Raw genomic sequence first — 17,442 nt, forward strand, 5'->3', positions numbered from 1 at the left:
TGTTCTTTGCCTCTTCCTTGGTTGCTAATGGTGGCAACGGTTCTTGTGACTTAGGAATAGTAGGGTTCCTAGAGTTTGTTCTTCTGTTTTGTGGCTATATTTCATTTGTGCATAACTTTGTAAACGGACCTTTTTATGTACCTGTTTATGATAATGGATTAAAATGGTTTTAGGATCCTAGTAAATGTATAGAACCAACTACATAGATAATCTATGTAAATACAAAGCATTTAGTTCATAACTTTTGAAATAAGGTCATACAACTATGCTCCCAGTTATGTACATTTCTCAAAACACATATTCATAAACACTAAAAAACATTCATTAGAATTCAGACATATATTAAAATACTTTCACAATACTTTATAAGTTCATAACTTTTGGAATAAGGGCGTACCTCTCGGCTCTCAGTTATGCACATTTGGACCTGTTCATGGATCGACTACTTATTCGTTGTCGACCACTGAAGAATTCTTGGGATGGCTACCAGATCAATCATCTTGCAATAACGTGGTGGCTTTTCCAGTTTCGAGAATTTTTCGTATGTCCACACCTGCGCGTATACTGAATTAGTGTTCATCATAATCACAACAATTTGACCCTCATTAGTGCTCAATCAAACCAACAAATTGTACCTGAAAGGCATAACCAAACCCTCTGCAGCCCCATTCGGATCTTTGCCTCCTCTTACTTCCCATCGGTTATTCCTCTTCATCCTCCTCATCTCTTTCCACATCACTATCCCATCTTCCTCTCCCTTTCATAGCAGCAGTAAAATAGAGGTTGTCCTGTAGTTGTTCGAATGATATCACACTTTATGAATAAGTGTTGAACATATCCATGTCCTCTACGAGGTCCAAGTACTCTAGGTTCATACCCACATTGCTTCTCGCCCCTACCAACATACCCTCGGCGAAGTAAACCAGCCTCATCTTTAACGCATCATCCTCATATTTGCACTATTTAAACGCCGTTTCAAACTCGACACATGTCACTGAAACCTTTTTCGTAGCTTTCTTGGGGGCGGTCTTCACTTTACCTTTGCCCTTCATAACCTTACCCTTACCTTTACCCTTGCTACTCTCTCCAACAAAACCAAACTTTTGAGGAAAATACTTAGTCAACACCCTAATGTTGGAAGGCTCAACCTCTAGATCATAGGATTCATCACAATGAAGCCCCGTAATGAGGCAAAAGTCCTTATTTGTGAACCAGGTGACCTCACAACCTATTAAATATGTGAGTCCCTTTAGGTCATTCACCCCTAATTTTCCACTCTACAGATTGATAATTCATGCACCAGCTGCCCATTAAAGGCTAACTTGTCGACTAGGCCTGGCAAACGGGTCGTGTCTGTCGTGTTCGTGTCGTTTTCGTATAACACCTGTTATCTTAACGGGTCGTGTCGTGTCACACCCGTTATCTTAACGGGTCCTTAACAGGTCGGGTCACTTTACCCAACGGGTAAAGTGACCCGACCCGTTATGACCCGTTAAGAAAAAAAAATATATTTTTTTAAATTTGCACATATCACACATTGCCACATAAATATTACTTCAAAACATTAAAACATTTGTCGTTTAAGTACTATATCTACATTCGAAAATAAGAGCCTAATAAAAAAATAATACATACACTACTAATCTATTACAAATATTAAATGTGCAAGGATATGCAAAATGAAAGAGTTTTTGTTTTCAAGATTGTAAGTCTTTCTCAAAAGTTTACACCTCTATCTACAAAATCTTCAATTTACATCGATCATCATGAAATTGTATTGAAACTTTGGCTTCATCTATTGCCTTGAAGAGTTATGTTGAAGATGTTTTCAGTAAGGTTTTCCACGTCAGAACTCTCTTCCGCATAAACTAAGTATAGAAAAACCAAACATTAAAAATCATTTAAATTATGAGAAGTTTACCAAAATAATTATGAAAAGAAATAAAATAATAATACTATATCATATAAAAATATATTAAAATAACCGTTAAATCGTGATTTTTCGTATATAACCGTCGAAAAGCTTTGTTCCATTCCTTGATCTCTGAATGTTTGTTTTTTGTGATTTTTTGTTGATGTGATCTCCAAGCATATACAAACAAGTTTGACGGTTTGGATCGTTGAAATTAGTTTTGGAGAATTCGTATCCCATCAAAACGATAGATTGACTAACACTTAAGAGTTTATTTATACTTTCATTAAGTATAATATAAGATTTTGTGGTATCCACTTGTGTAAATATTTTAAATTGAAGATCGAATTCATTCATTGTATTCATATAGGGTCAAGGAATGTACCTGTAAAAAATCATCAAAATCGGAGTTAAAATAACCGTTAAATCGTGATTTTTTGTTTATAACCGTCGAAAAGCTTTGTCCCGTTACTTGATCTCTGAATGTTTGTTTTTTGTGATTTTTTGTTGATGTGATCTCCAAGCATATACAAACAAGTTTGACGGTTTGGATCGTTGAAATTAGTTTTGGAGAATTCGTATCCCATCAAAACAATAGATTGACTAACACTTAGAGTTTATTTATACTTTCATTAAGTATAACATAAGATTTTGTGGTATCCACTTGTGTAAATATTTTAAATTGAAGATCGAATTCATTCATTGTATTCATATAGGGTCAAGGAATGTACCTGTAAAAAATCATCAAAATCAGAGTTAAAATAACCGTTAAATCGTGATTTTTCGTTTATAACCGTCGAAAAGCTTTTTCTCGTTACTTGATCTCTGAATGTTTGTTATTTGTGATTTTTTGTTGATGTGATCTCCAAGCATATACAAATAAGTTTGACGGTTTGGATCGTTGAAATTAGTTTTGGAGAATTCGTATCCCAACAAAACGATAGATTGACTAACACTAAGAGTTTATTTATACTTTCATTAAGTAGAACATAAGATTTTGTGGTATCCACTTGTGTAAATATTTTAAATTGAATATCGTATTCATTCATTGTATTCATATAGGGTCAAGGAGTGTACCTGTAAAAAATCATCAAAATCGGAGTTAAAATAACCGTTAAATCATGATTTTTCGTTTATAACCGTCAAAAAGCTTTGTCCCGTTACTTGATCTCTGAATGTTTGTTTTTTGTGATTTTTTGTTAATGTGATCTCCAAGCATATACAAACAAGTTTGATGGTTTGGATCGTTGAAATTAGTTTTGGAGAATTCGTATCCCATCAAAACGATAGATTGACTAACACTTAGAGTTTATTTATACTTTCATTAAGTAGAACATAAGATTTTGTGGTATCCACTTGTGTAAATATTTTAAATTGAATATCGTATTCATTCATTGTATTCATATAGGGTCAAGGAGTGTACCTGTAAAAAATCATCAAAATCGGAGTTAAAATAACCGTTAAATCATGATTTTTCGTTTATAACCGTCAAAAAGCTTTGTCCCGTTACTTGATCTCTGAATGTTTGTTTTTTGTGATTTTTTGTTAATGTGATCTCCAAGCATATACAAACAAGTTTGATGGTTTGGATCGTTGAAATTAGTTTTGGAGAATTCGTATCCCATCAAAACGATAGATTGACTAACACTTAGAGTTTATTTATACTTTCATTAAGTATAACATAAGATTTTGTGGTATCCACTTGTGTAAATATTTTAAATTGAAGATCGAATTCATTCATTGTATTCATATAGGGTCAAGGAATGTACCTGTAAAGAATCATCAAAATCAGAGTTAAAATAACCGTTAAATCGTGATTTTTTGTTTATAACCGTCGAAAAGGTTTGTCCCGTTACTTGATCTCTGAATGTTTGTTTTTTGTGATTTTTTGTTGATGTGATCTCCAAGCATATATAAACAAGTTTGACGGTTTGGATCATTGAAATTAGTTTTGGAGAATTCATATCCCAACAAAACAATAGATTGACTAACACTTAAAGTTTATTTATACTTTCATTAAGTAGAACAATAGATTTTGTGGTATACACTTGTGTAAATATTTTAAATTGAAGATCGAATTCATTCATTGTATTCATATAGGGTCAAGGAATGTACCTGTAAAAATTATCAAAATCGGAGTTAAAATAACCGTTAAATCGTAATTTTTTGTTTATAACCGTCGAAAAGTTTTGTCCCGTTACTTGATCTCTGAATGTTTGTTTTTTGTGATTTTTTGTTAATGTGATCTCCAAGCATATACAAACAAGTTTGACGGTTTGGATCGTTGAAATTAGTTTTGGAGAATTCGTATCCCAACAAAACGATAGATTGACTAACACTTAAGAGTTTATTTATACTTTCATTAAGTATAACATAAGATTTTGTGGTATCCACTTGTGTAAATATTTTAAATTGAAGATCGAATTCATTCATTGTATTCATATAGGGTCAAGGAGTGTACCTGTAAGAAATCATCAAAATCGGAGTTAAAATAACCGTTAGATCGTGATTTTTCGTTTATAACCGTCGAAAAGGTTTGTCCCGTTACTTGATCTCTGAATGTTTGTTTTTTGTGATTTTTTGCTGATGTGATCTCAAAGCATATACAAACAAGTTTGATGGTTGGGATCGTTGAAATTAGTTTAAGAGAATTCGTATCCCATAAAAACAATAGATTAACTAACACTTAGAGTTTATTTATACTTTCATCAAGTATAACATAAGATTTTGTAGTATCCACTTGTGTAAATATTTTAAATTGAAGATCAAATTCATTCATTGTATTCATATAGGGTCAAGGAGTGTAGCTATAAAAAATCATCAAAATCGAAGTTAAAATAACCGTTAAATCGTGATTTTTCGTTTATAAGCGTCGAAAAGTTTTGTCACGTTACTTGATCTCTGAATGTTTGTTTTTTGCGATTTTTTGCTGATGTGATCTCAAAGCATATACAAACAAGTTTGACTGTTCGGATCGTTCAAATTAGTTTCGAAGAATTCGTATCCCATCAAGTTCCAATGGTGTGTGTATATATATATATATATATATATAGACATATATATATTTATTTATTTATTAAGTAGATTTAAATCTATTTATTTTGTACGTATAATTGACTGGTACACGGAGTAGTATATCACATGTATCAGTATAAAAATAGTGAGATATGTCATATGTGTGATAAAAAGTTAATAACTTAAAAAAATAAATAAATAAATTTCTCACCACTTCTATTAATTTTCATTTTTCCCTCTCTTTTTTGTTTCCTTTTCAACTTTTCTTATAATTTTCACTTTTCCCTCCAACATCTTTCCCTAATTCCCTCACTTTTTTGTTTCATTTTCAACTTTTCTTATCATTTTCATTTTCCCTCTATTTTTCTTCAAAAAGGGCGGCATGAATGAAATGGAATCAAATCAATGGATGCATCATGCATATTAATTAATAATTATTATAGTTTTTATAAAATTTAATTCAAAATTAAATATATATATATATAATTATATAATTATTATAGATAGTTAATATTTTGGGGGTATAATTATTATAGTATATATAATTATTATAATTATTATAGACTTTATAGTTAATTTAATATATATATATATATATATATATATATATATATATTATAGTTTTTAGGGGCATAAAATTGTTAAATTAATGTATATAATTATTACAACATTTTTTTAGGGTTATAAAATTATAAAAATAATATTCTGCTTATCGTGTATCGTGTTACCCACGTGTATACCCGAATTAACCCATTATCTTAACAGGTGCTTATCGGGTTACCCGATAACGACCCGATTCGTTATCGTGTCGACCCGAACACCTGTTAATTTCGTGTCGTGTCGTGTCGGGTTATCGGGTCGTGTCAGGAATTGCCAGGCCTATTGTCGACACTCTCTAAGTGTCCAAAGCATGAGGCCCTAAATTCAGCAAGTTGTGCGTCATTAAACTTGTGACGCAAGACTCCTAAGACATGACTAGCTTTAGAAAGGTTGTTAACCCTTCCTCTATAAGATTCTTCATGTTATGTTGCTAGTTCAACCCCCTGATTTTCCATCTCCTTTACACATAACAATAAAACCATTCATCGCAACCAAATTGAACAACATATACCTTGATAACAACCAAATACAATAATGTTTATCATTGACACAACCTGTCAACAAGTTCTTTTATCTATACATCTACTTGGCACAGCCTGTCAACGAATTCTCATAGTTATACATCTACTATGAACTTACTTTCACGAGTTAAGAAATACCAAATGAATTCATAAAATTAGCAAAGATTCATCGACAAAAATCATTCCAAAGTGAACAATATAAATTCAACAAAACAAACTGAAGCACATATATCTTGTACGCAGCCTGTCAACCACAATTCATAAACTTACTGAAATTGGTACCAGGTGGAATATCCTGTAATTTAAAATTCAATATATGCTTGATTGACTAGTTAGAGTCACCAGTCAACTAAGATCAGATTTGTTAGTTTAGCAAAACCGAGAATAAACAATTATACCTGGTCTACTAACATAACTCTAGTTAACAAGGGATCAATTCAGTGTACTTTTAAAATTTGTTAAACTTTGTTGACAACACTTATTTATTTGCAAACCCTAGAGTCAATGTGTAACATGCAAAATTAACAAGATATGTAAGCAAGAATAACAATAATCAACACAATGAGTTTTTGGCCGAAAAAACCCACTACTGGGTTAAAACACCGAGGACTCACCATTGAGTCCAATCCACTAGTGTAAACAAAGGCTTATAAAAAGATCCATACAAAGCTCAATTCCTAGAACCCTATCTATAGAGCAGCTTTACCTTTATGCAACTGTGCCTTACACGAAATCAACTCCTACGGTCTTCATGAAGTGGCAGCTCCTCTTAAGCTCATCACCTTGTGACACTGAGAACTAACACAACCAATGCAAATGATGTGACAATGATGGTTATGTAAATATGGATTCAATGACCAGTCAGTTTCTTCAGTCAAACATTTGAAGCAGGAAACTGATGTGAATCTTAAAAATAGGTTTATATAAGGACTTGAAACTTAATGCAAGACCATGATGTTGGAAATGTCCCTAAAACCAATCATATGATGATACTTTACGGACATTTCACATGTTAAACTAATCTAGTTTAATATAAAGGGCAAAGATTATTGTTTTAAGCCATCTCATATAAATGTTATATGCTTAAATAATAAGTCCAAGGAATATGCAATTGGGAGAATGTGATCTAAAGAAATTAGATTCGTGAGACCATTCTTTTTCGTATACATATCCTAAACGTTCTTGATCATAGGATTGCTAATTGGGCATTGATAGTTCGTTAAGATCAATAAGTGATATGTCTTCTCTTAGGAAGAGTGATTGGTCTCAAGTCATTGGTGTGACTGACACCAAGACAAGCATGTAGGTGCTCAATAGAGAATAAGTCCACTGAACACGATCAATAAGGAGTTCTCATACTCATGTCACATGAGAACTCAATGTTGGGATAATGCAAAGTAGTCCTTTGACTTGAGGCATCATAGTTGTCTTGTGGTTAGGTTCTTGATTTTTGACTATGTCAAGGTCACTCCGTCAGAAGGTGTCCACGGCATAATTGGGGTTAAGTCACTTATCCATGGAGGCAAATGAATGCACAATAAAGGACTTCTAACCTTCAAACCGTTTGAAGGAGAATACTCTATGATATGATTAAGAATCTCTGGCCAGAGTATGAATGAGATTTACGAAGTCGTTCCAAATCACATTCAAGGTAATCATATAAGTAAATGAATCACATTGGATAGTAGACATGAATAAACTATCAAACCAAAAAATGTGGTCAAGAGTATTGTATGAGAGAATGAATAGGTTCTCCACCTCTTTTGATTAGTTTGGATAGCCATAACATACTACTAGGTGTCACTTATAGCCAAAAGTCATTAGGGTTCTCTTTTGAGAAAATTGGAGAGAACATATGCTCTCCTTTTCTCTCTAAGAGGCTGGCCACCCTAGAGGAACTTAGCTAGCAATCTTCCTCCTCTAGGTTACTCATGTTTTCATCAATGCTCTCCTTGGTGTGGAGACTTAGAGGTTCTCTATTTTGGGAACTTGGAGAATCTATTCTACCATCAGCATCCAATAAATCCCTGGAGCTAAGAAGTAAGGAATGAAGGCCCTATCTCTTGGGTGATTAGCCTTTACTTATGCAAAGAGGAATCAACAAAGGTATAATATTTCTCAACTCACTTTGTTCTTGAGTTGAGTCTTGGTTCACCATAACTACTAGGCTTTGAATTTCATGGGTAAAGTTTTGTTTTTGAGTGCATACAAGCATGATTCCACTTTTTTATTGTTAATTGCATGCATAGATATTGCTCAAATGAACTTGTTTTCACAAATATTTCCTTCAAGTGGTATCAGAGCCTAGGTCTAGTAGTTGGTGAATCCTTTTGGGTTTTGTATTTTCATAGTGTATGATTTGAATGTTGTAATTGTTACAAGCTTTATTCTTGCTTCTTTGAATGTAAATTTTGTTCGAAAATTTACCATCTCAAATGTTGTAGATGTAGTTCATATGAGCATGAATTTTGGAGCTAAAATTTGGTGCCATGTTTATGGGGAAATTCGGCCAAATCCAAAGGGTGGATTTTTGGGTTCATGTTTATCTTGTTGAAAGTATTTTAAAGTGACATTAGGAACCCCAAGTACCCTAGTATGGTAATATGTTATTTTTCCCTTAAGTTTGAGAGTTTTTGGGGTGTCTTTGGGTGAAACATGTTCATGGAGCTTTTATGGGTTTTCATGGATGTTCTTCATTGTTCTTGTTATGTTCTTGCCAAGAACAAAAATTTCGTTGTTTTGATTCAAAAGGTGTTTGGTTGTTTATTTGTTTTTGTTAGTGATGGATGGTATGAATTTTTCAAACTTCACTTATACCTTTTAAACTATTCACACCATACCAATCACTTACAACTTTCAATCACCCTTCAAACCACAAATCCTCTCACTCTCACCTACCAAAACCGGCCACCCCTATAATGGGGATACTTTTGGGGCTTTTATGCAATTACATAAAGTTTTGATACTTTTGTGTATTTGTACTTTGACCCAAAAGTTCACGTTTTTACGTAAAGACCCAAAATCACTAAAGGACAAATTGTTTTGCTCCTTTAATGAAGTTTTTGTTTTTGTTGAAATTTTTGGGTTCTAGTTGTAATTACATGAAGTAGTGGACTTTTGTGTTTTTACAAAGTGACCTCAAAAGTTTGTGTTTTGCAATATAGCCCAATGGTTGAGGTTATTGTTTTTTGGCCCAAATTAGTTGAGAACAAAATAGTTTTGTATCTTTAAATGAGAATTGGATTTTCATTTCATTTAGCTCCATCTAAATCAATTCTATGGATACAAAAACCAAATGACAATGTTGCATTCAAGCTTAATTAGTTAAAGTGTTAATTAATTAAAGAAAGGGTGATTATGAACCTAAGCCTACAATAATTGAGCTATGTGAAAGGCCGTCTCTCAAATTTGTTTGAACCATGTGAATGTGTAGATTAGATTTTGGTTGTAATTGATATGATCAAATGTTGTAAAAGAGCGTAAGCTCTTCTTTACTTTAAAGTAATTTGTTTTGATCAAATGTTGTAAAAGAGCATAAGCTCTTTTTTACTTTGAAGTACTGATTTTCTTCTTTTATTTGATATGCATGAAATTGGAGTGGTTGGGTCCAATGCCCAATAGGAAAACACGCCTTAATATGATTAAATGCGTAACTAAAATCAATCACCATCCCTAGACCAAGATCCAACACTAGGCTCGTGTTGGATTGAATCAAAGGTTCATAGTCATCCTAAGGCCCTAAGGCAACTATATAGTCCATCAATGAATGCAAAGCTTATGTTAGTAGTACCATATACTCTTGCTTTAAAAACTATTTTACAAGCATAGTGGGAGTATCATATACTACTAAATCAAACACATGGACCAATAGTTGTGATAGGACCAAATTGTTTTAATGTGATTAAAATACATGCTTATATGTGATGAGACCTAAAAACCCTCAACCAAACCATTATTAAGTTGATAAGCATGAGAGTGCCTTGAACACTCTTTCGTGGCCTTCCACCGTGGTAGGCTCCAATTGTTTGTGACTCATACACCGTATTCGTCTAGTTCTGGGGTATACAAGTATGTGCTTACATTCAGGAGAAGCCTATAAACATATGATGAAGTGAAGATAGGCAATGAGTATGGTCAATATGATATTCTTCTGAGGCCATTCTTGAACCCCTACTTGAACTAGCATGGTGGGAATGACTTAACTAAGTGCAATGGTGCCAATATGATATTCTTCTGAGACATCATTCTCTAGAGGCCAAACCAGATGGGTAATTACAAAAGTTGTAAATGGCTAAAGCGTTATCTATTCATCATTATTGTTGCTAGCCACTATGATATTCTTCTGAGGTGGGCTTGGTAATGGTGAGTTTCCCATACCCTACTAAGAGTTTCTTCCAAAACTCTCAAATTCCAATGAGGGATATGGAATTTGCCAAAAATAGTGGGTGGTGCTATTTGATTTAAAGACCCAGATCAAATGGCTTAAAATCAATTACTTTATATTCGTTATGTATTTATTTACCGATATATTTGCAAACGCTATCCAAAACTTGACAAAGAAAAGTCGAAGACTTTAGTTTCCGGACTTGGTGCCACAATCCCATAGATTGTCTTGAATGGATTGTATATGTACCTAAGTAGTCTCATCCTCACAATCTTCCTATTGATAATGTATAATTGGAAGAACATGTTAGATAAGTCTATCATAAAAGAGGACAACACTTTTAGTGTCATAATTCTTCCATTACAACTCTTGAAAGTTTGTAATTATGTTTAGAACATAATGGTTGATTGACAAAAATAGTTCATCAACATGGACTTATGATGATTTTGAATCATTGATTGTTGAAGTGTTAAACCACTTTAGGAGGTGGAAACTAGCCAAGGACTTCACCTTTGAGTCTCTGTCCAAATGTTTCACTAAGTTTATTGTAAACTATATAGTGAACAATAATCGCACTCTCTCCAAATCGTTTGATGTGTATAACACAATTGAAATAAGTTTTAAGAGAGATAATGGGAGTTTAAGGACCATGACTATTGTAGTCCAGGGAGAAGTCAAATGAAGAAAGCGAAATAACTCCAAGGGAACAAACTTTCTTTATGAAAGGATGGACATTGGAAGGGGTATTTGCAAAAAATGTCTTGCAAGCGTCAAGAACACACTTTTCAAAGGTGTTGTAAATTGTTCTTGAATAGTTCAAAACAGTTGATTCTTCTACTTGAATGTTTGATTCCGTATTAGTAACTATGTTTTACAATAATTGTAAAAGTGTGGCTAATAAGAAATAGAAGATTAATGAGAGAAGAGAAAGTACTTCACATTCGAAATGTGAATCAAATATAGATCTCTGCGAAAGCAGATAGTACTTACTTCCTCATATGAACTACCAAAGAAATTAGAAAAACAAAGATTGTCTTTACATTCCAATTTGAATAAGGAACCTAATTCCATCACTATAAGAGATGGATGAATGTTTTGTTTGACAAAACATTGTTCTTTATTAATGAATGATTGGATTATTGTAATCTGATTGTTTGTCTCTATAATAGAGATGATGTGGTAGTGTTAACTGTTTAGAATATAATGATGCTTAAAACACCAAAGGTTGCAAGGTAGTGACTAATCCCAACTGAGTTGTGACACCTCTAAAAACATAAATTATGAGTTGGTTATATGGATCGTTAGATCTAGATCCAATGCCTTCTTGTTAAAACTGTATAAAGGCGAAATGTTTGAATCTTCATTCTTTTGGAAAGATTAAAGAATCACAAAGTTGTTGAGGTTAATTCACTTAGAGGTTAGTGGCACTTGTCCACAACATAATACTGTTCATGATGTATGACATTCACCGAAGATCGCTCTCGATTGGACTATCGTTTTTTTTTTTTTAATAAACACAAGTCCGAATACTTTGCAAAAGGTTTCAAAGAATTCAAGAATGTAAGTTGATGAGTAAGACGTCTAAAGTATTTACCTCCTTAGATTTGATCCAAGAAAAAATAACACTTTAGAAGAGTTTCCTTGAAAGATATCAAGGAAAGTAGCATCATAAGATAATGGATTTCTCCATTGGGAGAAGAACGAACTCAAATAAGATTTAGTTTGTTGGATGTTATCAATGACCCATATATAGGATATAAACTTCTAAGACAATATAATTGTCAATTAGAAGATCTTCCAAAATTTTCATGACTTCATAGGATGTAGTTGGAAAGAAAGACAAGTCTTAATCATATTAAGATTTGGGGTTATGTGCTAATAAGCAATATTTGTTTGAGAACAATCTTGTGGGATATCCTTAAATTAACCTTTGGATATCACTTCTATAAACCAACTAACAAATGTTGTTTGTTGGGTAGTTCATTGTAATCCTACACTAGGATTTGCCTAAGAGCAAATGAACGAGAGATAGAATTCAAAGAATGGGTTCTTTGAGAGACAAGATGATGATCAACAAATATAACAACCTAGTTCCTACACCACAAGCTCCAAGATAGTCAAGAAGGATTTATAAATCATCTTAGTTGAATGGTTTGAATTTTATGACTATGTCATAGAGTTGCACCTCTAAATTCGAAAGAAATAAGAATGAAAATCCTTATGACTACATTGAGTGTATATACGACATATACTCAAGGAAATGGTATAGTACCACTTGACCTGAAATAATGAAACCTTCATAGCTAAATGGTAGCTTAAGGTGACTACAATCAACGAGATTGGTTGACTTGGAAGAAACCATCTTTGATGTAGTCTTGGTTTCTGTTAATTCGAAGATTGTTAGCTACAACTAAATGGTGATTCAATGTTTGGACATAATATGGATTATTAATTTTGGAAATGAAAGGAATTCTTCTTCGTTAAAGTTATGACTTTAAACATTCTATAATGATAGAATGTATATGGGAGACATAGTCTATATACAGAAGATGGAAATCTATAACTATAGATTTCAAGATATAATTGGATTATCTCAATCCCTATTGATAGATGATAGATGTAGGAAGTTTCTCGAATGATAAACTTTAAATGAAATCACAATTCCAGTTAAACTGGGAGTTACTCTTCTAAAAGGGAATGTAACCTTTTGACTCCCAAAAAAGCATAAAGCGTAAATAGAATCCTTTATGCTTACACAGAAAGGTGATTTATGTAATTCATATTGTATGAAAAACATTCATATAAGTTGTGCCAAGATCGGTACATGACGATATCAATGCAAGCCCAGGATCAGAACCATAACAACTATCAAATGAGTCCTTAAGTATTTAAGAAATACTAAAGGATAGATTCCTCAAGAATGAGGAAGAATTAGAGTAATGCAATGGAAGCTTAAATGTATTTGATTATGAATCTAATATCGTGTCCATAATTGGATGTCTCTTCATTTTGAATGAAGAGATAATTGGATATCTCTTTATTATGACTAAAGAGATATATGGGTGGAAACATTAAAAGTAATGACTTTAGTGTGTTCCATTGTGCATGCAAAATATATCGCCATATAGAAGCTTACAACAATGTTGTTTGAATGGGAAAGTTCATTTATGAACTCTCTATTCGGTTTCAACCAAAAAAATGTCTCTAGTGTACTAACACTACGACACTAATAGGGCGATAACTCAAGTTAGAGAATCAAGGTCTCATGAAGATCAAAACTCAAATGAGAGACTAAACCACATGATTGAGAATCATGAAGGCTCATGATTGACTTGACTTCTTTAAAGGGGAAAAACAAGGTTGTTGGATCTGAGCCTGTGAAGCTTGCTGCTTTGAGGATTGCTAGAACTGTTGCTGATAAGATTGCTCGGTGGAGGAGTTCTGTTATGCCCCTTGTGCCTAGGTTTATTCCATGGTAGCCTTCCGTGCCCAAGTCCGATATGATTCCAGAGGTGGGTGTAGCGGCGAAGAGTGATGACGACGATTGCACTGCTAAGATGGTGTCAAGGCCAGCCCCTATTGTTAAGAAGGAAACGTTTTCCTGCATGAGCAGCCGTGATCAGCCTGCCAAACCAGCCTTAAGGGAGTTTTCAGAGATCCATGCGTTGTTGAAGCCCGATCTGCGTAAGGACACAGAAGTATGTGCCAAGTTTGTTGATGGTGTGAGCAAAACTGTTGAATCCAGTTTCTTTAAGAAGTGTGAGGCTCAATCGCGAAAGCGTTCCATTCTTGCTATGATGCAAAAATTTATGTTCTTGGCAGCCGAGTATACTCGTATGGAGCAGGATGACGCCAAGGTTGCTAGAGAGATAGTGGTAACCAAGGTAGCAGAAACTTGCTTGGTTGTTGATAAAATTAAAGATTTGGAGTTTGAACTTGCTTTTTTGAAAGGATCTGATGTATCGGTGCCCACTGCTCAGTAGCTTAAGACTGCTCACCAAGAGATCAGTGACTTGAAGGCTCAACTTGATGCGATCCTGGGGAAATATAGTGTTGCAGAAAAAGCGATTAAAGTCCAAGCGTTGCTAGTGTAAGACCTTGAGCGTGCCATTTCTAAATTTCAGTCTGCCCGCGATGCCAAGGATGTAAAGTTGCTTGCCATGCATAATGGTGTTGTTCGACTAAAAAAGGCTATCAGTAAACTTGAGTCCAAGGAAATGGAGCTGCAATGAGCGTTGTCTGCCAATGCGAACCTAAAGAACAAACTAGATGAGTTGCATAATGCTCGAACTGACCTGATTTTGTAAAATAAGCAGTTGAGGAGTGAGAAGTTTAATCTTGAGGTTGTCCTTGCCTAAAGTCAAGTTGACTTCTATAAGATTGGCTATATAGATCATTTCCTTGGCATGCCGTCTAACTACGCCATCTCTAATAAAGACCTCGAGCTTTTTGCTATTTCTTCTGAAGATCTCCTTAAGTTTTCCTTCAAGAGCGCCATTGGTGAAGCAACTAAGGATCAGGCTGCCCAAGTAGGTACGACCGAAAGTGGTGCTGCCCGGGTAGGGGCAGTTTATGACAATGATGCCCAAGATGGGGCAATTATAGGTGAAGCACAGGAGGTTGATGCTGCTGCTGAAGATGTCTAAGCTGCGGAGGAGTAGTCTTTTTAGATAGACTTTAGGATTTACTTTATTTTCCTTTTTTGCTTTTCTTTTTCCTTTGCTTTACTTCATCTTTGTCTTTTTGCCTTGCTTCCAAGCGTTTGTTGTAGGATCAACAACTGAGCAGGCTGCTTTGAACAAAGTAGTCAAGACCATCTTCATGGCTTTAGGTGCTAACTTCTAGTTGTCAAGTGCGAATCTTCGCTTGCTTGAGGCATCTTTTGAAACTTCTAAGTTGCAGGGCGAATAACCTATGTTGTTGCATGTTTTGTATCAGTGGTCCACTAGATCTTTAATCACAAGGTCGTTAGCACAGAGCCCTGCTTTTTAATAAGCAGACGGGCTTGCATGACCTACGTCACTGTCGATCTAGGCTTAGGACCTCTACAAAGCTATTAACCAGAGAGTCAGTAGCCAAAAACCTTACTTACAGAAGCAAGTGAGTCTGCAAGACTGCTCGGTTATTAACTTTGATCTTCTAGGGCGTTGAACTGCTGAGTTTTATCTCGTGTTGTTGTCCCCTAACCATAGGTTGCTTAGCTGGTTGCCATTTCTCTAATCCTTTAAGCTGCGTGGCCATCATAACAACATACTAAAGATTTATGGGACATGAAATTCACTAACCTTTCACATCAAAAGTGCATGGTTCTATTGAATTTTGTGGGCAATGGTTTGAAAGAACTATTTGCACTTTATGTAACCAATTATGTAGACTACGTAGCAAGTAGCATAACACTTTAGGAATCAATGTAAACCCAAGGGGTTTTTCTGCACTAGGTAGTGCATGTTCGCGTTAACCTATTACCTTTTCACATGATTGTGCGATTGTAGATTTATGCAGCTAACTGCTCTAAGGGTGTACCGTAGACAATCTTTCAGAAACCGTAGGCTGCTCGTTGAATTGACAATGGCTTTAGCTTCCCAGGGATCTTTGAGAAGTGTAGGCTACTTATTAAATGAGTTGCAGCTTTAAGTTTTCCATAAACCATAGGTTGTCTATCACATACAAGACGCTCAGCTCCTTACGTTAGCTAGTCACATCAAGGATGCTCAATCGCATGCACCCTATGCATGTAGCCGAAGCTAGAATTTTGTATCCCTGTAGAGATCACCTATGTATTGCACCAAGGATGCTCAATTGCAAATGTTAGTTGGTCACATTGCAGATGCTCAAAAAGGATGTTCCTCTAACGGGTAGAGGGAATACTATTATGTAACAAGAAGATCGCTAGTTGATCACATAGAGAATGCCTAGCCGAGGTTTCCAGCAGCTGGTCACATCAAGGATGCTCAACTACGGTCTATCTGCTTGGGCAGCCGTCCAAAGGGTGAGCTACATAGTGTGCCTTTTTTGTTTTTAAGGCCCAAGTCCCCGTGGATCAAGTCAAAGGCCTAAAAATTTTCAAATCTAACTAAGCCTTGAAAAAGACCATTGTGGCTACTTTTAGGGATGCCGACGTAGGCCATCGTGATCTTGTTACACTAGGGTAGCTCGATCCATCCACGTCTGGATATTCACCATGCGTAGTTTACCCTCTCTTAGGGGAAAAGCAAGGTTGGCCCCCGAGGGAGGGGAAAAAAGGGCAATTTCGATGACAGGTCATCGAAAAAGATTATTATGGCTACTTTTAGGGATGCCAATATAGGCCATCATGCTTTGGTTACACCAGGGTCGTTTGACCTATCCACGCTGGATATTTGGAGTGCGTAGTTTACCCTCTTCCAGGGAGAGAGCAAGGTTAGTCCCCAGGGGCATAATTCCTATGATAGGTCCTTGATTGAGCACAATCTTGAATGAGAGCAGGAGTAGATAGTTGTTGCAAATACACAATCAAGCCAAGTGATGTATAGCTTCGGGAATCTTCATTGAAAAATGAGAGGAAGGATATCGAACCTAGCTGAAAGGTAGAAACTGCATAACAACTGGATAGTTCTCGGCTTGCTAGGTAGTGCTCGTCGAGCTGCTTGAGTCATTGAGCTTTATTTTATTGGAGCAGTGCTCAGTGAGAAGTGGGAAGTCATGCATAGTACTTCTGCTGGTTGTAGGCATTCCACTACTGGTCGATCTATTTGTCGTTCATGATGGTGAGGGTGCAGCTACCCTTGTCGCCTGCTCCGCTAATTTTGTACGAACATTCCCAGATTGGATTCATCTTTTTGGAGCCTTCTTTTCGAGTAATGATGAATGATTTTCTTATGACTAGATCTCCAGGCTGGAACTGCCAAATATTTGCCCTTTTGTTATAGCTAGAAAGGAGCTGCTGCTGGTAAGCTGCGATGTGAGTGATAACCTTTTCGCATTCCTTCTCTATCAGATCTAGATTTATGGCCACCTCATTTATATTTTGC

Source organism: Pyrus communis, chromosome 11, assembly GCF_963583255.1.
Source record: "Pyrus communis chromosome 11, drPyrComm1.1, whole genome shotgun sequence".
Lineage (NCBI taxonomy): Eukaryota > Viridiplantae > Streptophyta > Magnoliopsida > Rosales > Rosaceae > Pyrus > Pyrus communis.